Source organism: Mauremys mutica, chromosome 6, assembly GCF_020497125.1.
Source record: "Mauremys mutica isolate MM-2020 ecotype Southern chromosome 6, ASM2049712v1, whole genome shotgun sequence".
NCBI classification, from domain to species: domain Eukaryota; kingdom Metazoa; phylum Chordata; order Testudines; family Geoemydidae; genus Mauremys; species Mauremys mutica.
The window spans coordinates 107909265-107936193 of NC_059077.1; the positions used below are offsets into that span (position 1 = coordinate 107909265).

At 43.2% G+C, this 26929-nt stretch overlaps 1 long non-coding RNA gene across 1 annotated transcript in view; it reads left to right on the top strand.

Annotated features, from left to right (window-relative positions):
• The window catches only part of LOC123372728, a 46997-nt gene that overhangs the window by 12590 nt on the left and 7478 nt on the right, over nucleotides 1–26929 (top strand). Inside the window, exon 3 of the long non-coding RNA XR_006580425.1 lies at nucleotides 24299–24394. This is a non-coding gene — a long non-coding RNA (uncharacterized LOC123372728). The remainder of the gene's footprint in view (nucleotides 1–24298; nucleotides 24395–26929) is intronic.

Sequence of the window (26929 nt, forward strand, 5' to 3'; positions counted from 1 at the left end):
TAACAATGACCCTCGCCTAACAGCCACGTGCGAGAGTCCACAGAGAACAAGCATGCATTGATCGTTCCCGTGCGCTGGCGGGAGGGGCTGCTAAAGGCTTATCCTTTCTGCTTTGCACATTGCCTTTAGCAGGAGAGCACAGCTAACCAGTAACTGATAAGCAGTATGTACTGTAAGGCTTACCAGGACTTTGTGCAAGAGGGATGCAGCTATCTTTCCTCGCTTGTGCGCTCTCCAGTGCAATGGCGCCGCCAATGAGAGCGTATTCCGAAATCTCGGACTAGTTCTGAGATCTCCTGAGACTTGGTTCCCTCTTTGGTCTTGTTAACTGAAACTGACTAGACTGTGTTTACTGTTGGCAAACATGTATGTGTTCAAGGAAATCACCTACTTTTTCACATCACACAGCTTCGGCTCCTTCCCGGACTGCCCCGCCATCCCCCTCGCAGAGGCTGGCTCGGATTAGACGCCGAAAGAAAAAGACAAGGGACGACATGTTCCAGGAACTGATGGCCAGCTCCAGAGCGGAGGCGGCAGAGCAGAGACAGTCGAGGGAGAGCCTGTGTCAGCAGCATCGCACACACCTGGAACGGGAGGATAGGTGGCGGCAGGAAGACCAGCAGGCGACTCAAACGCTGCTTGGTCTAATGAGGGAGCAAACGGAGACGCTCCGGCGCCTTGTAGATGTTCTGCAAGACCGCAGTCAGGAGGAGAGAGCCCCCCTGCAGTGCATCTGCAACCGCCCTCCAACGCCAAGAAGTCCTGTCCCCCCCTCACCCAAAGTGACAAGACGGAGGGGCGGTAGGGGCCGTGAGAACTGTCCCTGCACCGCAGCACACCGATAATGTTAGAGACAACTGTCGCGCTGTAAATTTGTACAAGCTCTTTCTTTACAGCATCAACCAGTCCCAACTCCAAGTTCAAACCCCCCACTGTGTATTACATTATTAAAAGCGGTTTGGTGTTACTGACTGTTTCCGTCACGTTTCTGGTGTCAGAAGACTTTCTGTTGTTCTGTGGGGGGGATTGTAATGTCACTGCATAGCCCACAGTGCCATGCTACAGACTTGGCTGCAGGGTCAACTGCAGGGCACACACAGACTGCAGTCACTAGGCACCAGGGACAGTCTGTGTGGTGTATGCTGCCCCGGGTCTTTCCTTGATGTGTATGCTTGTGCAGGGTCCTGGTGCCTGACATCCCCGAATGTAAAGGCAGGCTTCCCTTCACATGCATTTGGACCGTAGTCACGATCCTCCCCGGTGCCACGAGCCCCAAAAAGAGACCTCATCCAGGGGCAGATACTCACCCTTCCCCCACACCCCTCCCCCCTTCCAACGCCCAAACCCACAGCCGTCATGGTAACCCCTATCCAAGGACAGCACCCCTCGCCCCTTCCTGCAAACCCACCCATCAGTGCACACCTTAACCAGCACAGAATGCTTCCATGTTTCAACGAATAAACAGAAATGCAAAGTCAACGAAAGATTTATTATTAATTACTAAAACATGTCCTTAGTTTTAAAACGTCCTTGGGAAGTGGGGAAAACTTGGTTTATGATCAGGCTCTCTTAAAATCAAGTGGACAGTCACAGGTTACCCTGCTCTGCGAGGAAACTCGCTTTCAAAGCCTCCCTGATGCATATCGCTTCCCGCTGGGATATTCTCTCAGCACGGGTGTCTGGCTGATCGTAAACAGCAGCCAGGCGATTTGCCTCAACCTCCCAAGCGGCCAAAAAGGTCTCGCCCTTGCTCTCACAGAGATTGTGGAGCACACAGCAAGCAGCAATAACTACGGGGATATTCTTTTCGCTGATGTCCGAGCGAGTCAGTAAGGTCCGCCATCTCCCCTTGAGACGTCCGAAAGCACACTCCACCACCATTCTGCACTTGCTCAGCCGGTAGTTGAAGAGTTCCTTTTCAGTGTCCAAGGCGCCTGTATAGGGCTTCATGAGCCAGGGCATTAGCGGGTAGGCCGGGTCCCCGAGGATCACTGTAGGCATCTGCACATCCCCAACCGTTATTTTGTGGTCCGGGAAGAAAGTGCCTGCCTGGAGGCGTATAAACAGACCAGAGTTCCTGAACACACGCGCATCATGAACCTTGCCCGCCCACCCGACGTTGATGTTGGTAAAACGTCCCCTATGGTCCACCACAGCTTGCAGCACCATTGAAAAGTAGCCCTTTCGGTTAATGTACTCGCTGGCCTGGTGGGCTGGTGCCAGGATAGGGATGTGAGTCCCATCTATAGCCCCACCGCAGTTTGGGAATCCCATCGCGGCGAAGCCATCTATGATGGCCTGGACATTTCCGACAGTCACTACCTTTGAGAGCAGTTGCTCAACGATTGCGTGGGCTACTTGAATGACAGCAATCCCCACGGTAGATTTGCCCACGCCAAAGTGGTTCGCTACTGACCGGTAGCTGTCTGGCGTGGCAAGTTTCCAGAGGGCTATGGCCACTCGCTTCTGCACAGTCAGGGCTGCTCGCATCCTTGTGTCCTGGCGCTTCAGGGCAGGGGACAGCAAGTCACACAGTTCAAGGAAAGTGCCCTTACGCATCCTGAAGTTTCGCAGCCACTCTGTGTCATCCCAGACCTGCAGCACTATGCGGTCCCACCAGTCTGTGCTTGTTTCCCGGGCCCAGAATCGCCGTTCCACACCATGAACTTGACCCATTGCCACCATGATCTCCACTGCCCGGCGTACCCTGCTTTGTGAGAGGTCTGCGCCACTCTCCTCACCGTGCTGCCGGAGCCTCCTCGCCCGGTTTCTCAGCATCTGACTGTGGAAGAGGTGGACGATAATGTGCGAGGAGTTGACAACGGCCATAAGTGCAGCGATGATCGCAGCGGGCTCCATGCTCGCAGTGCTGTGGCGTCCACGCTGTAACCGACCAGAGAAGGGCGCGAACAGATTTCCCGCCGGCGCTTTCAAGGAAGACAGGGAGGGCGGGATTGACGGTTCAATGACGACACATTTTTCCCCCCAGCATGCATTGGGGGGAAATCCCACAATTCAAATGGGCAGCGGGGAGTGCGGGAACTGTGGGATAGGTTCCCACAGTGCACCGCTTCCAAAGTCGAAGCTGGCCCCGTGAATGTGGACTAAGAAGTTCGAATTTGTGTATTTAGTATGGATACACAAATTCGACTTATTAAGGTCGAATCCACAAATTCGACTTAAGTAGATTCGAAATAGTCCTGTAGTGTAGACAAGCCCAGAGAAAGGTTTCTTCACTTCCACTATAGTATTTGCAGAGTCTTGCACAGTAGTAATATTGCATATGGTGCATGGCCTGGTTAATCAGGGCTGTTAGAATCAAGCTTTGCTTGCTGTGAAGAATTTTCATGGTACTTTTGGTTGCTCAGAGTCACAATGAGCTGCCTGTCCCATTGGAGAGAGAACAGAGTCTCATGGAGACCAATGCCAGTTTTTTTCTGGTTGAGTGCCAGCCAAAATTGCTCACTGAGGTTCTGAAGATGCTGGGGGAATTTAAGATAATCTGATAGTAGTAGAGGGACAGAGACAGGTGGTAAAGTACATGGATAAGAGTATAGGCAAAGAAATGCCAATTAAAAGAGCTAAAGGGAAGAGATTGAAAAAGGGAGTGAAAGAAAATAAATTAACTTGAGAAAATACCATTGCTCCTTCTGACACCATTGTCCCATTCTGAAACCAGTGTCAACCCTCTGCTGAGTGGCAGATGTCCAAGGCCTTGCAGGTCAGCTTCCTAGCAGAGGAGAAGTCAGTGACATGGCATCTAGGAATATTCTTAGTATATCTTATTTTGTTTACACACATAACCAGTCTTGGACCAGGAATGGTCACAAACATCCAGACATTCCTCGCCTTCAGAAATCTCAGCCCACACATTAATGCCAGGTTCTCACAGAGCAACTCGACGTCAAGAATTGACTCTAATCAGAGACCAATAAAGCGAGCCAATTCTACTGCTTGCATGGCTCCCTCTCTGAGACTGAACATTTGCTCTCTCATGTTAAGAAAAAGAAAATGGAAGACTGTGTAACAGCGCCACCTGATGATACCTGTTGTAATATAATAAAGATGGGAAGGATGGAGGTAGAAAAGGAAACAAAGTAAAATGGTTTTAAGAAAAAAATATTGGGGCAAATGTATAGAAGGAAAGATAAAATAGAAGAATAGATTAGAAACTGGAGGCTGGTAATGTACATCTATTTATCTGAACACAAAGTAGTTATCATTTGCATCAATAATGCTTCATTTCATCAGCTGTACGTTCTGCAATAAGAAAAAATAGTGTCCTAAATTTTGGACACTTTCCACCTTTTGTCACATGCTCCCTGACTATGACACTGCGAGAGATGGGAGCTGGTGAGAATAACCTAGGAGACAGGTTCACTTTAAAGTCAATGGGTAGAGAAGTGAAGTAGACCTGGGTGGCTTAAATCTGGTGGGTCCAAATATATAGTCACTAGGCACAGTGTTACCCACAAATAGACCAAATACTGTCTGTGCATTCAGAGCCTGATTCTGTGATGAGCCGACTGCCCTCCATTCCCACTGAAATTGGGTGCACTCATTACCTCGCAGGAAAGAAGCACTGAAAAATGTTCAGAATTGGACATTCAGTCCTTTGCTTCACCGCCAAATAAATAGGTTTCACCATAGGGCTGTTTGTGTGATATAGACTCCTATTTGTTAACCATGAATTCACTTCAGAGGTTCCCAATAGCCCTCAGTAGGGAGGAACATTTGGTCACTGCCAGCCTGGTATGGATTCAAACTAGTAGTTTAGAGGTGAAGGTGGCTCTTGAGCCATCTGGCCCCTGGAGAAATGTTGCATCCAAACAGCTAAAGCACAGTTGAAATATACCCCATGACTGTTGCTTCAAAATAAATATTACAAACCTTGCAATGCAGCCAAGATGCCACATTTGCTAACTTTCCCCTGATTTCATTGCACTAAAAGAACGTTTCATGAGTCTGATCTAAAGTTTACTAAATAAAAGCCATGATTGTTAACTATATGAAACATTACACGCTCTCCCCAAAGCTCACCCTCCTGTTGCCTATGAAGCAGTTTGGAATAACAAATGATGAGAAGTGCTCTCCTTAAACATGAGCTACTAATCTCAGAACCTTTGATGATTCTTCTACTTATTAACTAAATTTAGAGGATGATTAAACCGTGATCAAAGTATAGATGGCCTGGCTTTATTCACTGACTTCACTTTTTAAAATGGTCAGTGACATCAGCCACACTTTAGAATAGATTTTGTTAAGCTCTGACTGTTAACTGCTTTATCCCAAAGGATCTCGAAGTGCTTTACAAACCTAATGAGCTGATGGACAAGCAAGGATTAAAGCAAATTAGTGGCAAGTAGGAAACACTGTGGCCGAGATGTGAGTGCTAACAGAGTGCAGTTTGTGAGACTGATCAGTTCCGCTGCTGCTTTTGCCAGTCACCTTCTAAGTAGCTGTGAAAATGATCAAAATCAGATCTATTCCTCTGAGCAAGCTACTGTGGCTCCTAATCGCCTAGCAGCAGCCCAGACATTCTTGCCCTTTCTCTAGTGCTAGAGATGTGAGTCTGCTAGTGTTCTGGAGCAGAGAAACTCCTAAGCCTCAGGTAGTGCAAGTGAGGAGTAAAAGAGAATAAGGCTCTCCATTGGCAAGGACAAGAGAAATGGGGCATCCCAAGTAAAAGGGGAAGGAAAGAGACAGTTTTGTCCTGTAGCAGGAGGAAACCATGAATAGATGAGTTAGGGAAAGGGAGGAAGGAGACTGCAAAGCTCCCCCTCCTTCACAGCAACTGGGGGTGGAGGGGTGGGGGACAAATTTATCAGGCACCCATGAGTCAGCTCTGATACGAGAGATGAGGGGAAAGGGCTCAGTAGTGATCAGGGACATTGTCATAGTAAGACAGCAGCCAGGAGGGGAGAGAATGGGTTTCTACCCAGATTTCCCCCCTGGATCCCTCTGACTGGGAGGGGTAAAAAGGTGCCTGGTTTAATGCTGTCTTCTCTTGGATCAGCCTTTGGCTAATAGGTTCAGTCCTTTAGTGAGTAGGTTTATGTTTAATTTTTTCAAGCTCTGTAGGGATCCCTTCACTCAGCCCTAAAATGGAATAATAGGTGGGCTGAAAGCTGGCAGCTACTGAGCAGTGCAAAGCAGCACCACAGAGTCATTTAGGGCAGGAAGTGAAGATGAATAATGAATAACCCTTTCTTGGAGCTTTTCCTTGCATAGACTCAAAGGGCTTTCCAAAGGTGGTAGGTAGCTTCTCCAGCTGTAACATGGGGAGGATGAGGCTTTGGGAAGTTCAGAGTCTTTCTCAGCATTTTACAGCAATTAAATGACAGAGTTAAAAATCAAATACATGCTGCCATGCCTATTCCTGTGCCTTCTGCACTGGACTGGACTGAAGGCAGAGAGGGGTGAGGGAATACTGTGTCTAATTCAACCTGCAGGGGAAATTTAGCAAGGCTGAATACTCAATGTAAAATAAAAACCCTGGCAAATTCCAATAACCTTTTTATGGATTTCCATAACTGTTCAAGTTTTTCACATAGCACATTCAGTATATCTACCAGCTAATGCATTGCAAGACTGTGCCTGGGGAGGCAGGACCCTTCTGTTATCTTGATGTCAGGTGCTTGAGCTCTGTTTAGAGAGAGAAAGGCATTTTGGATGAGTCCTACTAACAGGTGGATCTTGTCAACTCTGATCAGGCTATGAGGGAGTTGGAATAACCCCCTGGAGCAGAGCAAACTCTGGGGTGGAATAGAGGAAGTTATGTAGGGAAACTCTTAGGGACAGGCAAACATGGGGAGGAAGTTCAGGATGAAGGTTTTGTTATGTAAGATAATGCTAGAGGTAAAGCCCAGCAAAGAGGTAAATTGGGACTACATTAATTCTCTTTGGGGCAGGGATTGAGTGCTGCATGCTTCTGCAGAGAGTTTGTAAACTCCAAGTCTTCAAACAGATGTACTTGACTGAACTCTCTTATGCCTCTGCAGGGTCAATGGGAGTGGGGCGATGTAAGACTCTGTGTTGGCCTATCTGTTTTCAGGATCAGGGCCTTCAGTAGGTTGTACTGTAGGTCTGCAGTGTCTTCTGCCATTGCATGTGTGTCTGATAAATGAACTCCCCAGGGCAGATCCTCAGCTGGTGTACATCGTCCTAGCTCCACTGACATCACAATTTACACAACTGAAGGTCTGTCCCCTTATTTTTTAATATCTCAGAGTCTGTGTAGAGAAGCACTCATATAATGAAGCTGTGCCTATGGTGTAATGTTTTTTCACATGATTTTCCTTTCTGAGAGGGAATCTTTTACATACTAAAACAACCCCAAATATGAAAATATCTGCTATGGCTAATGATGTTTACATAGCCTTCATTGCCTGAAGGGGCTAAGGAGAACAGTTTTAAAATGGTTAAATATCAAAAATGAATGTTTTGTGCATCAGCTACCAAACGTAATACTGTACATAGTGACTCTGCAAACTGTGACTAACGGGGAAACATTTTTAAAATGCCTCTGATAATGAAAAGATTTATTGTAAAATATGTCTTAAATGGTTTAACAAAATACCCTTTGTACGCTCACAAAATAGCTTCATTCAATAGTGGTTCTAGGATTTAGCACTTGGTGGGGTTTAGATGCAGGAGGAGCAAAGGATTTGACTGTGGGGAGGCTGGAATCCGTAACAAACACCTTTTTAATTTAGGGCACTCATAGTGATGTGATTTGGTGAGTTCAAGCTGAACTTGATTATTTTCTTGCTGCCTGAATCTATCACTGCATGTGTTGAAATATGCATAAAAATGTACTCAAGATGTTGAGACTGGCTAAACACAATTCAAAAATGGGTGGTGTTTTCCACCCCTGGACTAAAGAACTACCATCTGTTAAATAATCTCTCAGCATGGGGGAAGAGCCAGTTTCCCCCTTTCTATCAGTAGATACACCATCTCTTCATTTCCTGATTACAGTCTGCATTGGGATTGCTTAGCATTTCTGAAGATCAGGCTTTAGGAGTCTCAAGTTGGGCACCTAAAAAATGGAAGTACCCAAGATCAGTGGATGCTTCTTAAAACTTGGGTCTAAAAAGACTTACAGTCACGCAGGGTGAGAATCTGACACTTTTCCTCACCCTGAGTGGTCCCTTACTCTGTAGGGAGCCCCATAGGATCTGGCCCATAGGGAGCGAGGGAAGAAGTCTGAAAAGAATGCTGGCATCCCAGCCTCTCATTGCATGTTCTAAGTCCCCTCCCTAGTGCTGTAGCAAGTTCACTTTCCTTTCTAGTTCCCCTCTTGCCCAGTCAATCTCTCTGAAAACCTATATTTCTCTCTTGCCTTATACCCCTTGATTTCTCTCTCCCTCTGCTATTGTCACTTAATTCTGCAAAGCATTTTGAGATATAATTTGTATGGAAGACACTTTACAAAACACAAATTGGATTATAGGTCAAATTAGCCCTATGCCCTCTGGGGACATAATCAAATCATAGATTGTGGGCAAGAGGTCTTGGCTGAATACCCTGAAAGAAGTCTTGCCTCATTGTCATGAGAATTTTCTAGCCCAGGCACAAAATGTGTTCGCTCACCTTTTCCATGATCATTCATGATAATGAAGGGCTAGATTATAACTTTACAAGATGCTTCAAATAAGGGGCGGCATATGGCTGCCCCACCCCCGGAGCACGCTAGAGAATGAATCGTGACACATCACAATTTCTCCCTTGCTTCCTCTATCCCTCTGTCCTTTAGGAGAAGGGCATTAAATTAATTCATCCCCTTATTTTGCAGCTCCTTACTCTCCCAGTGTGCCAGGCAGCTACTTTGGCTGACAAGAAAGAGGGGTGGAGTTGGGGTTCCTCCCATTCTTCTCTGCCCTATTCCTGTTCGCTCGCTCACAGAAGAGAGCATAAGGCAAGTAGGCCCAGACCCACAGAGGTATTCAGATACCTAAACCACTGACCCAGGGGTCTAAGTCCCAGTTTTGGCTTCCCTGCAATCCACCAAACTCCCGCTGAATCCGGTAGGTGCCTAAACTCATTCAGCACCTAGGGTTTTCAGGGACCTTGGGCACCTATGTTGCTGCTACTGGGCATGCACCCTGCTTCTCTCCCTAGGCATCCAGACACACACCTCCTGCCTAAGCCACACAGCGATCCACGAACTGGGGGATGATAGGTATTTGGCCCCCTAACTGATGCCTGGAGCCTGATCTGGGAGACATACTCAGAGGCTGCCTACCGGATAGGGGTCGCATTCAAAATCCAGCTGGAGGAGATGGTGGTGGTTGTGGTCATTCTGTCTCCCTCTGGCCCAGTGACTGTTCCATGGGGGATAAACACTTAAACTGACACACTCCTTCTGGCCCAGTGGCTTTCCGTAGCCCAGTGGTTAAGGCACGCACCTGGGAGGTGGGAGACCCTGGCTCTGTCCCTCCCATCTTGCTTTCATTATTTATTCAGAGTGGAATGGCTTCAACAGGAGATACTGAGGGAAACCCACATCATAATATCCCAAAGCTCAGTTGTTAGAGTGCAACCTGGGAGGTGGGAGACCCAGTGAACCGTCTTCTTGGGGAGAAGGGATTTGAACAGGGTTCTCCCTTCTACCCCTCTGGCAGAGAAGAGGGAACTGAACCTGGGTCTCTCACATCCCTGGTGAAAGCTTTTAGCCCAGTGGTTAGAGCAATCAGAGGGGCACCACTGCCTCTGGCTGTTTTGTGTGGAGTGCAGCAGGTGCCTAACTAATTCCTGCAGGAAATGCCTTTTGGTATGTAAGCCCCCTGACTCCAGATGATGGGTTCCCATCCATGGATTGCTAAGAAGTTATAGGCACCTACATCCATGCTACAGGGAGGTGCCTATCTCGGAGAGAGGGAGAGAGCATAGCACAGCACATACGCCGCTCATTAGCATCTCCCATTGATTAGGTTAGGCAGCTCCCCGCCTAGCATGCCAGCTTTGTGCAACACATTCGAAGGGGCCTATCTTGCCCCATTCAGTGCATAGAGAGCTTAGGCCTCTAACTTGGCTTTGTGGATCACGGTGTTTTCCCTACAACTTTCTAGGCACCTAAAAGTTAGGCTCCGTAACACTCAACCTAAGTCCCTTTATGGATCCCATCTATAGCTCCTGCTATCTACTCAAGCTGGAATTGAATCTCAGCAGAGAGTGATTTACTCCCTCCTATGGCTGAGTAAATGATAATGACAGTTTAGTCCCAAATGACTGACTATACTGTTGAGAGAAATTACTTACCCTGAGTGGGTGAATAAAATTTTGCAAGGCTCCACTAAATCCTCTGTAATTTGCATCTCAAAATAAATTTGAAGCAGCTGTGGCATAGGAAGTGATTGAAAGGTATTGTTTTTTGGCAACTCATTATTTTAGCTCTTTATAATGAGCCTTTTGAGAAAAGGGGTTTTCCATTTAAATAGTATTAAAGACAATCATTTTTGACTCAGTAACTGTATTTTGGCTAAAACCTGTACCTTTGGCCTTACACGCTGGTTAAGGCTGAGAGTTTAAGAAGTCTGGCAGCTTACTAGTACTCCTATTTCGAGCAGAGAATCTCTCTTTTTCTGCCTGTCTTGACATTATTACCCTTATTTTGAAAATAAATTGTAATTGGAGATGGAAGAGACCTGCTAGATTTTAGTCCATATACACACAAGTGCAGGAGACAGTGGGGTAGATCCGCAGTTGGCATAAATCAGCATAACTCCAATGAAGTCAATACTGATTTGCACCACCTGAGGACTTGGCCTTTGCTCCCCCAAATAAAGGCTGTATCAGATATTGAAGGATGAGTTGGAAAACCCCAGCGGCACCGCTTCTTAATCAAAATGCTAATTTTCAGAGGGTAGTCGGCTCATTTCGATAGCTACCGCAGAGAAAAAGTGACTTGTGAATACAAACACTGAGCTTGGTTCACCGTTACTCATGGGGTCACGTTGTTGCATCAGCAACAGTAAAAAAGGCCAGTGGCCAGGTATTCATGGAAACCTCCATCAGTCTCAAACATTTCACACTGCTAGCTGAAAATGGATATTTATTATGGATTTTGTTATTGTTTATCATTATTCTCTTGTTGGTCAGGGTCAAGGGTGCTTACTATGGTACATAGGTTTATAGCCTGTACTGGTTTGGTAAGGATAAATAAGGGAAGGGAGACAAAGGCAGGAGTTGCACTGTTTTCTGTTTCTAAGTTTCATATCAATTAGATGCCACTTGAAAATATCAAAAGTGAAAGAGGTTGCAATTCTCTGAACAGCTGCTTACCTAGGCTGTGTCAGATAAACTGGGGCATGAGAGAAGGTAGATTCACTTTTTTGAACATGTTACTGTGGACATTAGAGCAAGTCCTATTATATTATATTATTTATATTATATTATAAGGGCTCTTATCCACCTAGAGCTGTGATTAGGTGCCTTTTATAAAATGAAACCATGAGAGATGGCCAGCACAAAAACATCCCAATGTCAAATGTGAGGACATAAAATTCCTTAGACTCAGCACGGAGGCTACTTAAGTAACCTTAGTAGAGTCACAGAAGGTGTGTATACCCCTACGTGGAAAAGGAAGAAGTAAAGCACTATTGCTAAGTGGCAAGTCTCAAGACGGTTGTTTCAGCCAAAGAGAGATGTTCGTAAAATGGAAATCCAGCCCCAACGAAGCCAATAGAAAGGAACAGAAACTAAGGGTGTGTGTGTGTGTGTGTGTAAAATTTTAAAATGGAAATTAGCTGGGCTACAGGGAATTTTGAAGAGTAGGTGGGTAATGTCATAAGAACAGATAACAGGAAATACACATTTCCTGCTTCTGATATACTTAAAGTATGAAAGAGAGAGAGAGAGTTAGTTGGTGGGTCTGCTGGATTAGCAAGGAGTATGGGGAGCAATTAAGGAGGATAAAGAGCCTGCAGATAAACTAGATTATTTGCATCAGCCTGCACCCTGGAGGAGGCTGAGGAGGTACATCCTCCAGGTTTACTCTTTTCTGGTAAGAAAGGTGATAACACTGTCACTGGCTGTTCCTATGAAATAAACATCCCACCCACTTTCTCTGAACTCCAAATGTGAATATGTGTTCAGAAGACATAGGAAATTGGTATTGTGTGCATATAAATTCAAAAGCTAGGAACTCTTGTGTTCTAGTTCTAGTTTGGGAAGTTACTTGTTCTGTGGATTTGGGCAAGTCGTGAATTGGGGAATAAGGATCATTGTCTACTTTACAGGAGATATTGTGAGGATTAATTAATGACTGTAAAGAATGTTGATCCATGCTATGAAATGTCACGTAGAAATAACTCTATTCTGCTAGGGGTAAGATGAACTCTGTCTGACAAAGAATTGGTCAGCAAGAAAACCACAACCTGCCACAATTATGTTGGCTCCTGGAAAGTCCCCAAATTGTGCTGAAAGATATTGTATAAACAACTTCCCAGTGTCTGAGCAGTTTCCTGCATAGTATTGATTTAATAGGTAGCGCCCTCTGTTTTTTACCATAATTAGATTACAAGGTTATCTAGGGGATGTCCTATCAATGCCATATTACAAAGTAGAGGAAGGAAGTGGGAGACTAAGCTAAGGGAGTGACTGCTCAGGACAACCAGGTGTTTTGCACATGTAGGTTAGAATCATAGAATATCAGGGTTGGAAGGGATCTCAGGAGGTCATCTAGTCTAACCCGCTGCTCAAAGCAGGACCATGCCCCAGACAGATTTTTGCCCTAGTTCCCTAAGTGGCCCCCTCAAGGATTGAACTCACAACCCTGGGTTTAGCAGGCCAATGCTCAAACCACTGAGCTATCCCTCCCCCTTCTCTGAGTGCCCCCTTCTCTTCTCTGGGGGCCAAATGCTAGTGTCCTAAGGAGCCCTGTGTGCATGCACCTCCTCCATGAATAACAGCACTCCCTGCTATACTCAGAGAGCTCTTCCTGCCCCTCCGTTAACTCAGCTGGAGAGACAGGATTAACTGCATTCGTGCTGGTGTAGAGCATCGGTATTGTCTGAAGTGAGAGGTTTTTGGCTCAGCAAACTTGATCCATTGAGGAATACAGGTCAGTTTAAAGAACAAATTGAGCTTCTCTCACTGTCTTAATACCTGGCATCACTATTTGTATTGATTTTAATCAATACAAATATACTTTCCCCTCACTCGGTATCCCTCCTTCTCGCTGATCTGTTGTTCGGTTTGTTTTAGAAAACAGAGAAACTTTTTCGGTTTGCTGTCCCCCCCCCCTTCCCCCACACTGTTGTTCATGAAGCGCATATGAGCGGTTCAGGGCTGAGTGACTCAGAACACTCCCTAATAGAGCTGGGCACATAATTGATTTTTTTTTTTTGGTTCACTGTCAGTTCTGAAAATGCTACTAATAAAATCTGTTCAGCTCAAACCAAAACCAATTTTTTTGATGAATCCAAAAAGTCAACACATTTAGTTTTGGGTGGAACAAAACGTTTTGTTTCTGTGCATTTTTTTTCTCTTTTAAAAAATGTTTCCCTCCCCCCCCCAAAAAAAACGAAAAGCAAAGGAAATGAAGGAATAGATCTGCAAAACTGGAAGCAGAGGTGCTGGCAGCCCCTTCATACCCAATAGCCCAGGACACTCAATGAGGGTACTGGACACCTGGGTTCAAGTCCTGCTCCAGATGGGGGATTTGAAGCTGGGTCTCCCACATCCTAGGTGAGTGCCACCGCTACCAACAACTCCTCCTCCTCTTGGCTGTTTCCTGAATGGAGTTTGTCACCTTGTAAATATAGCTCAATTTTTGTCCCCCCCCCCCACAACTATTTGGTGAATTTGTGTCAAATTGATTACTAGTTTTGATTAACTCAAAACTGCATTTTTTTGGGTGACTAAATTATTTGTCCAAAATTTCACCCAGTTCTACTCCCTAACCTTGGACTCCTCTCCTAGCTGCACTTCTAACAGGTCTGAGACCTGGGTACACGCAGCTCAGAATTCTCTGTTATATCCCTGAGGGTCTGCACACTTTGGGCAAGATCTTCAGCTGGAATAAATGAGTGCAGCTCCATTGACACTAGCTGAGGATCGGGCCCTTTAAGTTTGCCCTTTATGTGCACACTTCTGTACCTGAAACAACTAGCACCTCAATAGTTCCTTCCACTAATGTTAGCTCTAGAGATGGGTGTGAACCAAAACCTAGCAACCAAACTTCTGGGAATATAAACCTGAAAGGGGACCAGAATTTCGTGGCTGGACCTCTGTATCTGTAATGGTCTGAACCAAAATGGCAGATCTGAACACTCTTCCCCAAGATATGGAAGGTGGGGGTTGAAGTCTAGTCATTAACTGAAATGTTTGCAGCTCGAGACCATCTTTTTGTAATTCATACACTGATTCTTTCACCAGTCATTTATTGTATTATATGAGGTTTCACGTTGCGTTTCCAACAAATGCTGAAACGCAGCTGGATCAGTTACAATTTGCTGTTTTCCATGGCTATTACCCAGGATGGGCAGGGATGGTGTCCCTAGCCTCTGTTTGCCAGAAGCTGGGAATGGGTGATGGGAGATGGATCACTTGGTGATTACTTGTTCCTTCCCTCTGGGGCACCTGGCATTGGCCACTATTGGAAGACAGGATGCTGGGCTAGTCTGGCTGTTCTTAGGTTGGGTCTGAAAGAGTATGAAATGACCATAAACATCACAAGCTGACCTGTTTGCTGAAACGTGGCAAAACTTTCAATGTTTTGCTCTGAGTGTCTGGTTTATAATGAAAATTTGGGTGATTTTTATTTCATTTCAGGTTCTCTGTTAACTAGTCATGGTTTCATATTAATAGCTGTGACGGACAGAAGGGATAGCTGATCTGATCATCTAGTCTGGCTTCCTCATAGCAAAGGAATTCTTCTTCTCTTTTGTGCCATTCCTGCACTCCATCAAGGACTCTTGTATTATTTTTGCTGCTGGGTATCTTACTTGTCTGTGTTTATAAAAGAAAAAACAAGCACATGTTTAGAATATTTCTGTTCCTAGCTGCCTTGTAGAGTCTGGAGCATGACAGAAAATTGTTGTTTGTGTGTTGTGTGAACTGTTCTTAAATAAGCCTTAGAATGTTCTAGACTTGGACAATAGAGTCTAGTCTCTGTAGCATTTGCCTCATAAAAGAAAATACCCCCAAATGGACACTAATGACAAAACCTTCTCTCCAAAAGAGTTGTCATTCATGGTATTTGTGATTCCCCCCCCCCCCCCCAGGAAAGAGTAAGGCTGTGAAATTCTGGTTAGTTTCTATTCTTTGCTCTTCCTTGGTCATTGACTTAAACACAAAATGTTGAATAATATAGGCTGCTATTTAATTTAAGCTGTGGTCTTATTATCTGGCACAAACAGCTGCAGTTTGTCTGCTTCCTGTAGCATTGCTTTTGGTGCAAAGACAAAACGTTTGTGCCATTTTCTCTAGAGGTAATATGGGAGATTTTTCGCCACAGAACAAGACAACTCGTTCTCCATACTAATTCTTACGGCTTATCCAATATTTTACATCTTCAAATAACTTTTAAACATTAACTAGTTAACTCTTAAAGCATCCTGCCAGGTAGGTGGTTATAATTAACCCAGTTTTGGTGTGTCCTATTTGAGACACCTAAAGCCTGATTTTTTCAGACCTGCTGAGCACCTGCCACTCCAGCTGAAGTCATTAGGATGTGTAGGTGCTCAGAACCTGAAAATCAAGCCATGATGTCTCAAATAGGGTGTATAAAAACTGAAACACCCCCAAATCAGTGGCCATGCTTGAAATTTTTGCCTGAAAACACTTGCCCAGGACTAGAGGAGGAGATATCATCTGGTTTCTGATGCTAACAGGAACTTCCAAGTTTTGTATTGTATGCCCAGAGCACTGGATTGTTCTGCCCTGAAAGACAGGCAAGCTCTGAAAACAATATGTAGCATAGAACTCCTGTTTACCTTCCTTTCTTTGTGAGTGCACCACCAGAGGAGTTATTCAGTTTGTTTGCTTTCTGGGCATGTCTCCCTCTACACTGTGTTCTTTTCCAGAACCTGAGAATGATTTATCATCTCTGGGTTTTTGCACAGATGGTCAGCTAGGCTGGCAAACACAGGTATTTAGCTACTTAAAGATTTCATATGTATCTGCACCTAAATAATGTTTCCATCTTTTTCTTACATAGTGGTGCACATAAAAGGAGCCTGTCTGTTTGCATGGTTTGCACAGATTTCCGTACAGGTTTGCACGGCTGTGGAACTCCAATGCAGAGGTACAAAGAGGGAATGAATACTAGTAGTTTATTTTGGAAGTCTTATTGGGCAAGATCCTCAGCTGATATAAACTGCCATAGCTCTATTTACTGAACAAATTGTGCCCAAATAACAGTTAATCTCTTTCTGCACTGCCCTCTAAAAATACAATGTCCTTCCTGAGCCAGTCTACAGAAACACTACCCTCTCCTCATTTAAATCCTTCCCGTAGTCCCACGTGTTGTGTGATCCGACAAGATGCTGGCAGACTAAATCATCTCCTTATTTATTTCATTTATGTAGTTGTATGAGTGACGTGTAATTGTGCAGGTGAAAAAGGCTAGCGTTGGGAAGGAAGGGTGTAAGGAATTGAAACTGGGGATTGCAGGAGGGAGAGAGTGAGAGGATGTATGGCGGGATGTAGCGGAATTCAGACTATATTACTCAAAAGGTAACTGACAAACCATGTGCCCATTAGCAAAGCGATCACAGTGCCGGCTTGTCGTAGCACTTCCACCTTCCACCCATTGTCTGTTTGTGTCTATTTAGGCTGCATACTCTTTGTGGCAGGGACTGCTTTCTTCTCTGCCTGGAAACACATTTTGTGGTAGCACTCAGACTGATTTTAATAATAATCCTTCATGACATTACCACTTACCTTCTTATCAGATTTCTGTGATCTTCAGAGGAACCATGCTGGGCTAATTTGTTTTCTGGGAGCAGAATTATGCTGTAACATAAATTGTGATTTGATTCCACTGAGCTAGTTCATATATCATTCTATGCTTATGTTGATATTATGTATGTAAGTAAAGATATTAAATCACATTGTAATATCTTCCTTACTGTACAGTCACACTTACATTATTACTTTTCCCAGGATACCATGCTGAATCCCTAGAAATCTGGATTACAAATGATAATTTAAATACTTTCTGGAATGGGCTCAGAGGAAACAAGCATGACGTGAAACCTATCATAAGGAGATGTGCAAATATTAGTAAGCAATAACTGCTGAAAAGTACAAGTACATCTGGGCACAGCACAGGTATCTTCTATGCTGCCAAACATACTTGTGTAAGTTCTATTGCTCTCCATGGAACATCTGCAAAAGATGGCAGCACAGGACTACACAGCTGGCTTCAGCAGTATGAATTGCACCTCTCTGGAGCAGCAAGAGTGAGTTTGGTTCATGGTAACATTTGCAGGGGAAGGCTGATGGTTTTCCAGTAAAAAAAACATGTGAATATTATTCATATATTTTCCCTTGGGTTGGGAATCCTGCATTGGCTCTGAGACTGACAGCGCTTGTGGCTTTTGAGGAGTAGAGACCTTGTCTTGACCTCTGTGCTGACCGTAACCTCTAAGTTTTGGCCACATGGGGATTCTGTCAAATACTTTAAAAATGATTTAGCCCTGGTCTACACTAAAAACGTCGCTCAGGGGTGTAGCAAATCCACATCCCAGAGCGACGTGGTTACACCGACTGACCTCCCGCTGTGGGCAGTGCTATGTCAGTGGGCGGGCTTCTCTTGAGGAGCCTCAGCACCCACACCAAGGGGAGTAGCTCTCCCATGGGCATAGGTGTTGTCTTTACTGAAGTGCTGCAGCTGCACTGATGCCGCATTGTAAGTGTAGACAAACCTTTAATCTCCACTGTGATAAGAATTTTGTCTCCCCATCAGGTTGGCGCTTACTCATTTGGCATTGCTAATGGAGCCTTAAGTTCCCATGGCTCTGATTCACACTTCCTTCCTGGTTTGTGTAGCAGTCAGCAGCAGCCAGCCGGGGATGGACACAGGACTTCATCCTAGAAACAGCATTTATTTGTTAACTCGTAGAACGCTGAGAGTTTCGGTTGTTTAAAACCTTGAAGAACAGGCAGGTTCCTGGCATTAGGAGGCCTATTAAGAGGCCCTGTATCAAAGAATCTTGTTGGAGGTAGGGCAGATTGAAAATCCCACCAGATGAGTAGTGCTGTGTGGTGCAATTTGACTTTGCCCATTATGAAGACACAGGTCACTTGTAAAATTCAGTTCTGGGTTTGGATTTCACTCCCTCTCCCCCATAATGTACAAGAATGTTCAGATGTAAAGTTTCGGTTCAAGTCCATCTCTAATTTGCAGACCCTTTCTAAAAACCCCCAGAGCTTTGGAGCCTAAAATGACTCGAGTAGCCCTTGAAGTGGAGCTGGTCAGAAACCAGAATTTCCTTTCCATGGGAAGTTCTGACACTTCAGAATCTGGTTTAGTTTAGAATCAAAACAAAAAAGCTGAAATTTCCTGCCAAATTAAAATTTTGAAAAATGTAGATTCAGGACCATTGAAATGTTTTGTTTTGATGATGTTGCCACATTAATAGAATATATAACATTATACTTAATATTTCACATAAATTAATATATGAATATATGTAAAAACAAAATAAATGGAGACAAAGTTGAAATGCTTTGTTTACTCTTTCCTGTTCACAAATTTTGTCTCAATCCACATGTTCCTGCAAAATGTTTTGATTTTGACAAAACTGCATTTTCTGTTGGAAAATCATAGTGCTGAAATTTTTTCAACCAGCTCTATCTTTAATTAGATGCTACTCTAGTGGCAGCATATGGAACACAGATCTCTCCATAATATTCCTGCGCAGGTTTTTACAAAAATAGTGGCTGATCTCTATGCAATACTTGTAAACCAGGAATCCTCATCATGCAGATGTGTTTCTAGTAGAGCCCTTAGAGATTGGTTCTTGGCCCTACCCCATATAACACTTTTATCAATGACCTAGAAGAAAACATAAAATCATCACTGATAAAGTTTGCAGATGAGACAAATTGGGAGAGCGGTAAGTAATGAAGAGGACAAATCATTGATACAGAGCCATCTGGATCACTTGGTAAACTGGGTGCAAGCAAACAATATGGGTTTGTATACAGCTAAATGTATAAATCTAGGAAGGAACAAAGAATGGAGGCCATACATACAGGATGGAGGATTCTATGCTGGGAAGCCGTGGCTCTGAAAAAGATTTGGGGGCCATGGTAGATAATAAGCTGGCCAGGAGCTCCCAGTGCTATGCTGTGGCCAAAAGAGCTAGTGAGATTTTTTTGGATGCTGTGGCCAAAATGCTAATGAGATTCTTGGATGCATAGACAGGGGAATCCCAAGTAGGAGTTGTGGTTTTTCTCTCTGTATTTGGCACTGGTGTGATCACTGCTGGAATATTGCATCCAATTCTGAGGTTCACAATGCAAGAAGAATGTTAATAAATTGCAGAAGGTTCAGAAAAGATTCACGAGAATGATTAAAGAATTAGAAAACCTCCCTTATAGTGATAGACTCAAAGAGCTCAATCTATTTATTTTAACAAAGAGAAGATTAAGGAGTGACTGGATTACGGTCTATCAAATATTTGTTCCCCTGTAGGTACTTATAATGGGTGTTTTTTAATCAGAGAAAGGTATAACATGATCCACTGGCTGGAACTAGACAGATTCAGACAGGAAATTAGGTGTACATTTTTAACAGTAAGGTTAATTAACCTTGGTAATTTGTTCCAGTTGGTTGTGAATTATCCACCACTGGCAATTTTTAAAACCAAGATTGGATGTTTTTTTCTAAATCTTGGAATTATTTTGGGGGCAATTCTCTGGCCTGTGTTATACAGGAGGTCACACTAGATGATCACAATGATCTCTTCTGTCCTTGGAATCTATGAGTATGTGAATAACAGAGATGTGGATTTTTGGTTTGAAAATATATCCAGAATATCATAAATAGTTTCTGACAGATTAGTAATATAGGCTAATTTTTTAACATAAATTACTTGCCAACACTTTTTTCACTGGGAGTGGAGTGGGACACTATCTTACCAAACCCTTTGATAGGGGCAATGCACTTACTTCTGTGAAATATCTGTCTAATTGATCAGTGCCTCCATTATTGTCTCCTCCTTGAGTCTGACTGCAATACCATTAAATTGTTGACACTTAGCCACACAATTATTGCAGCATGCTTCCTGATACCCACTATAATTATCTCCGGTACCACTGTATGTTAACTGATGAACACTTAATGACTATGGGTCAAATTCCAAAAGTGCCGAAGTCCTATTTTCAAAAGTCACTGAGGAGTTTGAAACTCCTCTCCACTCCCAGTGGGGGGAAAAAAATGTTTGAAAGTCAGTGGGACTCTGGCTCCTAAGTCATTTAGGCACTCTTGAAAATATTACCCTGCCTCTGTGGTAGTCAGGAAGGGTGGAGTAGGATTCTTTCACTGTGAAGGAGATATGCTTACATGATTATGGAAAGCTAAATATGGGCTTTGCGTGGATCCTTACAAGGTAGGGGAATAAGAAGGAGCCTCCGTGGTTAGGGAGTCTGGGATGCTCAGGGAGCCTACGTGGGGTAACCGCTCTAGAGGCCATTTGGGGTTGAAATGAACAAAAGAAAGAAGCAATATACAATTCTGATGTTAGGTGTAACTCCATGATCCATTTGAAATCACAGGAGAATGAAGCATAGTAGAGTCTAACTCTCCGTACGCTTCTTTGTTCATGCTGTCAGAGGTAGCTCTCCATTGATAACTGTGACCTGGTCCCAGCAACGTTGTAAAAATTAGAATAATGCAAACGTTTTCTGAGCAGCATCATTTTCAGATCCCTCTTCAAAAATGCTTAATAGTCATCTCTTGCTGTGAACTGAGCCTGTGTAAATTCACATCAATAAAACATGAAAAAACCTGTTTTAGTTTTTTAAGCTCTGGCACTTAGCCAAATATATTTACCGGAAACCTCAATAAATACTGAAAAGTCACTTGCTATCTATTGCTTAGTAATACAGTAACACTGTGAGTGAGTTCCAGGAATTGTACTTCTCAGTAATATCTTATTAAGCTGTTTCAATTCTGCAGCTGGTTAAATTCCCCGTAGTAGTTAGACTTTTGAAAAAAAACTTGTTTATTACAAGTAAATTTGAACGAAAGCAAAGGAAATAGAATTGAAAAGCTGCATCTGTAACTTATTTCTCCTTCCTGGAGGTTTTCAGTTTAGCTTTGAAAATGTTCTTAGATGACTGGAGATTTCGCACTGTTTTCATATCTTTCCAAATACATTTACAAACCAGTGCATTCTTTTCCAGAGCTGCTAACCCAGGTATAAATGGAGGGCATGCTCATGAGCTGCACTTTCTCCTTCCATGTTGTCCTATAGGAGGTCAGCCTGGCACTGAGCAACTAATAATACTTTGCTTTTCTGTAATGTCAACTAAAATCTAAAAGCACTTTCCAGAGTGAATGAACTAAGCCTCAGCTCATTCCTGGATAATGGGTATTCTCTCTTTACAGGCTGGGGAAAGAGTGTCACACAGCAAAGCCTGTGGCACAGCCAGGAAGCGAACTGTTGACTCAGTCCCAAACGGTAGCCATAGATAGTGCTTCCTCTCAAGTTACAGCAAAGATACATTTCATATCAAAAGCTGGAAAGAGAAGCACTGAATCCTCCTAAAAGAGCCAGAGCCCAGAACTATAAAGTGGGGGAGTCTGAGAGGTTGTGAATGAGACAGAGGAGAGCCTAGTGGCAGAACTTGCTCATCAGTTAAAAAAGCTCCTGCACTTCTTTCACCACTCCTTCCTTGTTATGAACTCATCTGAGCTGAGCTTCTGCTATGTCTCCTTGTGCTTTATGAGAGGCACTGATCCATTGCTTATATCAGGGGACTAAAAGTCAGAACTTCTAAGTGTTCTTCAGAGACTATGTAGTCTTAGGCCAATCATTTAACTTTTGTGTTCCTGTTTACCCACCTGTAAAATGGGTGTAATAATATATACTTGCCTCAACTGCCTTCTTTCTCATTATTAATCATATTGAGCTGTTAGGTGTGCATGATATTCTACAATCAATCAAATATACTGGGTGAGCAATGGTACAGACATTTCGTGGGATCTCAGGATTTGACCTAGAACCTGTTAGCCCCATTGAGTTCAGTGGGAGATGCAGGTGCTCGGAACCTCAGGATTTGACTCAAGGGAAAGAAGTATGACACACATGAACTTGGATTGGAATACATTTTAAGTCAATGATGTTTGTAAAGCAAAAGGTGCCATAGAAATACAAAGGGCACAGGTTCAAGTACCATTACTGAAAGTCGATTTTAGATACTGATAACTCTACACAGGTAGTTGCTACCTAAGCAAGTAGCTGAAATGTTTCCATTTATGATAGGCTAATATAACTGGAGATTAGCCCTCAGTTTTCCTTCGGAGTTGTCTTTTGGCTTAAGCAGAACATTGCTTCTTCGTGGCTACTTAAAGTTACAGGGCCAAATTTTGTGGTAACCTGTACCCCGTGTAACCCTGCTGAGGTCAAAGAGATGGTCTGGATGTTAATCAGTACAGAATTTGATCAATGAACCCACCCATTAAGGAGGAGGGCTCCATAACAGCATTTCTATTCTCACTGACAAGCACAGCTATCACTGTGTAATGTGGTGCCTAAGTGAAATCTGTGGTGCTCTTCGGATCTATAAACAGTAATATTACCAAATGCTTTCTAGAACTTAACATTTTTTTAAAGTGTGTACTGCAGATAAAACTTAGTTTTGGACATTCATATTCCTTCTTTCCTTTAATCTGAACCAGTCTGCCCTGGCCTCTTATAATTCGTAGTAAACCCAAACTCCATCATGTAGGCTCAATTGACTGACTCTTGTAAGGTACCCCTCCTCTTTAATTGGTGGGATTCCTTTAGGTGGTGCAGAGTTTTGTTTGAGTCGCTCCCTCTATGATGGCAGGGCAGTGTGAGGCCAGGCAGGGTGGTGGTTGGATCTGAGAGACCGAGGATGGATGAGAGACACCTGCTTGTTTTGTATAGCTAAGGATAATGCAAAACACAGAGAACAACAACGAAAAAATGTGTAGTTGGGAGGATATTAAATGTTTAGAGCCAGAGAAGAGTTAGTTTAGAAAGAGGAATTTCCTTGGTGCTCGCCCCTGGGAGAATGCCATGGTACACTTCTCCATCTCAGTATGCATTTGGCCTCCATCACCATAGCACCTGAATTCCTTACAAACATTAATGAAGTTCACTGCGCATCCCCTAGGAGGTAAAGCAGTGCTGTCATCCCCATTTTAATAGCTGAGGCGCTGAGGCACAGAGAGACTAAATGACTTGACCAAGGCCACACAGGGAAGCCTGTGGTATAGCTGGGAAATGAAGCTGGATTTTCCAAGCATCAGTCCAGTACTCTAACCACATGATAATAGACCAGGAAACTGTCTGGTTCTCTCCGGAACCAATGACCTCATGAAATGCTTGGAACACTGCTACTGCTGCAAGTGTCCTCTTTTGAAGGAGATGTCAAACTGAGGACATAACCACACATGCTCATTAAAGACCTCATGTAACTCAAGTTTGAGAGTGTTAATCCTGGTGTCCAGGCACAGATACTAATTGGAATAATTAATCTAAATCCCCCCCGGACCTTTAAAGAGTAACTTATTCTTCAATTCCTTCCAAAAAATCTATTGTCATGTTGCTTGTGTCAAATGGCTACATTTCAATGGTGGTATAATGATGGCATTATAATGATCTTATTTACTAATAATAAGAGGTACTTTTTATTTTCTTTATGTGAAGTGGTATTTACCTAAGAAGATATATTTGTGGAAAAAATAACACTTTAGTCCTTATGGGCTGTATAACCATTTTGTGCTGTTTTGATTTTGTCCCCCCCCCCTAAATATTGGAGTATTAGTGTGTTACTTTAACTTAAAAATGTGTTCTCTTTCTTGCCCCTCACCCCCCAGGCTTATAAATTTGTCTCCAAACTTGGCTCCAGTCTGAAACTTGGCATTGATGCATTCAGCTCTTGGGCAACGTTTTTAAATAAACACAATTTCAGCCGTTTTATATTACATAAGAGGAGTGCAAAAAGCTAGCTAGACATTTTCCGAGATACTTTGTAACACCCTGAAGTGAAACTGTGCAGAATAAGGGTTTTAGATGTGAGTTGAATCACTTTGATCTTATGAAAGTTTTGTGACATTGCTGCTACATGATGCTCCTTTGCATTACAGGCCAGCTATTCTGAACAGAGGACTAATGAGTAAAAACATATGTGCACCTCTCCCATCTAACCTCACCACTCCGCTATTTTTACACATGCAAACTAGGTAACTGTCTCTTAACTATCTGTAAATTAAATAACTATATATGCAGTATCAAATGCAAGATTTTTGCAGTATACCTGTTGTATCCAGACTTGTGCACAGGATAGAAGTTACATTTTGCAAAAGATTTTGAGATTGTGAAATTTGGCTTCATTCCCAATCGGAGGTTGAAAATTTTGAAATTTTTCCATGAAGGAAAATTCTGAGTACACTTTTTTCTTTTTCAGGACATTTGAAATGTTTAATTTTGGTCAGCTTTGACATTTTTATTTTGTGTTTATATTATGTAATGAAATAGTGTATATTATAATAAAAATAAAAAGAATTTTGAAACACTCATTTCAAAATGAAAATCTAAAGAATTTCATTCCAAAGTGTCCAATCATCCCATTTTGACGTTGTCAAATGTCTTGTTTTATTCCAAAATGAAATTCTGGAGAAATCAACCTGATTTCGTAAAAGTTTAAATTTTGATGGAACCACATATTCTGAAGAAATATGATTTTTTGGGAGGGTTAAATTTCTCCAACTAGCACTAGCTGCAACCTCTTTTGCTTTGAATGTTTGTCCATATAGTATTTATCTGTGCCTGTGAGTAGTGTCACTTTGTAAAATGAGGTGTGTGTGTGTGGGGCAAATATTCCCATCTGAAGGAGTAAGAAACACAGCTGGGAGATAAAACAACTTCAGAAAATCAAGAGGAAAGTCCCTTATTCCTTGTATCAGTTCTCACAGAGGTCCCTTGCACATCTTTAAAGCAGCAGAGTCTTATGGTCTGAGGATAGGGCAGCACCACTGCAATTCTAATCCTAACTCTGAACTGCCTTGCCAGGGGAATTCAGGCAACTCATTTAACCTCCTTGTGCTTCATATTCTCAGGATGTAACATGGGGATACTACTTATTTCTTTTTCAGAAAAAATATTAGGACTCTATTAGCATTTAGAGTCCCCAATCAGATTGTGTCCCATTGTGCTAGTCACTGGAAAAAAAAAGTAGATGGTCTCTATCTCACTAGGGTGTTGTGAGGATAAATATTTGTACAGTGTTTAAAAGATGCAGATGCAGGCTCAGAGCAGGGAGAAGTACAGCAAACTGAATGCTCAGAAATGGAGAGGAGCTGAGGTGTGGAGTAGGTTATCTAGGAGTGTGGAGAAACAGAACAAGCTGCTGCTTTCTAATGGGAACACTCGGAAACAGAGCTGGAGGAAGGCAATCCAATGGAGAGGCTGCTGGGTGGCTGGGAATGGGGTGGGAGGAGCATTGCAGAATGAGGCTGACAGAAATCCGACTACATTTTAGACAAGGGACAGTCCAGTGGCCCTATTGTTAGTGCTTTGCACAGCTGGTTGGAAAACTCTGATATTTCATCCTAGGGAAAACTCTGATATTTCAGTATATGCTTTTGTCCAGAAATGAGAAGTCAAAATAGTGAACACTTTTGGGGAAGAAGGTTTAAAATTTCAGTTTGGAAAGGCTGAAATGAAAATTTTTAACATTTTTGGTTGAAACAAAATTTTTCTGATCAAATCTGAAAACATGTTTCAATATATTTGAAACGTCTATTTGAAATTAAAAGTTTTATTTAGAAATTTCCTGTCCAAAAATTGGACTGTATTGTCAGTGTTTACCTGCCTCCTACCCCCCAACACACTTCAATTCTGGTGAAACCCCATGTTTCAGTGGAAAAAGTTTTTGGGATCAAAAAGTTTTGACCTGTTGTGCTATTGTATCAGAGACCAGTGTTTAGTTCCTGGGTCTGGTCCCTTGTTCCTCTGGACTGGCAGAGACAAGGGCTGGAAACACTGGAGCTGCCACTACTCACATAATCACAAAAGTCATGGCTGATGTAGGGGCAGGGCTGATGGGATCTGAAGGGTGTTCCATCCAATCTTCCCTTCAGATACTGTGGTGATGGAAATAAAACCTAAAACTGGGCAAGACTCCTCCAGCAATAGTTATTTATTATAATTAACTAATAAACGAATGCAGTGTCCTGTCCCTTTGAAGAGCTAGTCCAAACAAACATAGCCCTCCAAATACAAGATATTAAAATATGGTCTTTACGCGCAGGAGGGAAAAAGGAGCGAGGCTTACTTCTGTCTGTCTGTGTCACTGTGCTGGAGCTCCCTCCATTTCAGAGCTCCTAGCTAGTAGCATCTTACTCTGGTAAACTGGTACAGACCAGGGATAGAGAGCACACCCAGTCCATCAGAAACAACACACAGTGGGAACTCAAAACTCGTGGAAACCTTTGTCTAGCCAAAGAGAAATATAGGCAGAAGGGTACTGATGAAGAAAGATCATTTCAGCTTTAACTGGAGTTCTCAGTAGTCTTTGATAGTCAAAGTTCATTATTCAGGACACAAATTCAGATTTCATTCCTGCCAAGTATGGTCTGCATTAATCTGCAAACATTCCAAATATCCTGTTCTAAGGCCAAAAAGGTGAAGGGCCTTTGGATAGAGAGGAACAGCTCTGTACTCTCAGAATGCTCCAAATTCAGGCATTCACAAGACATTGCCTGAAAGACCAAATC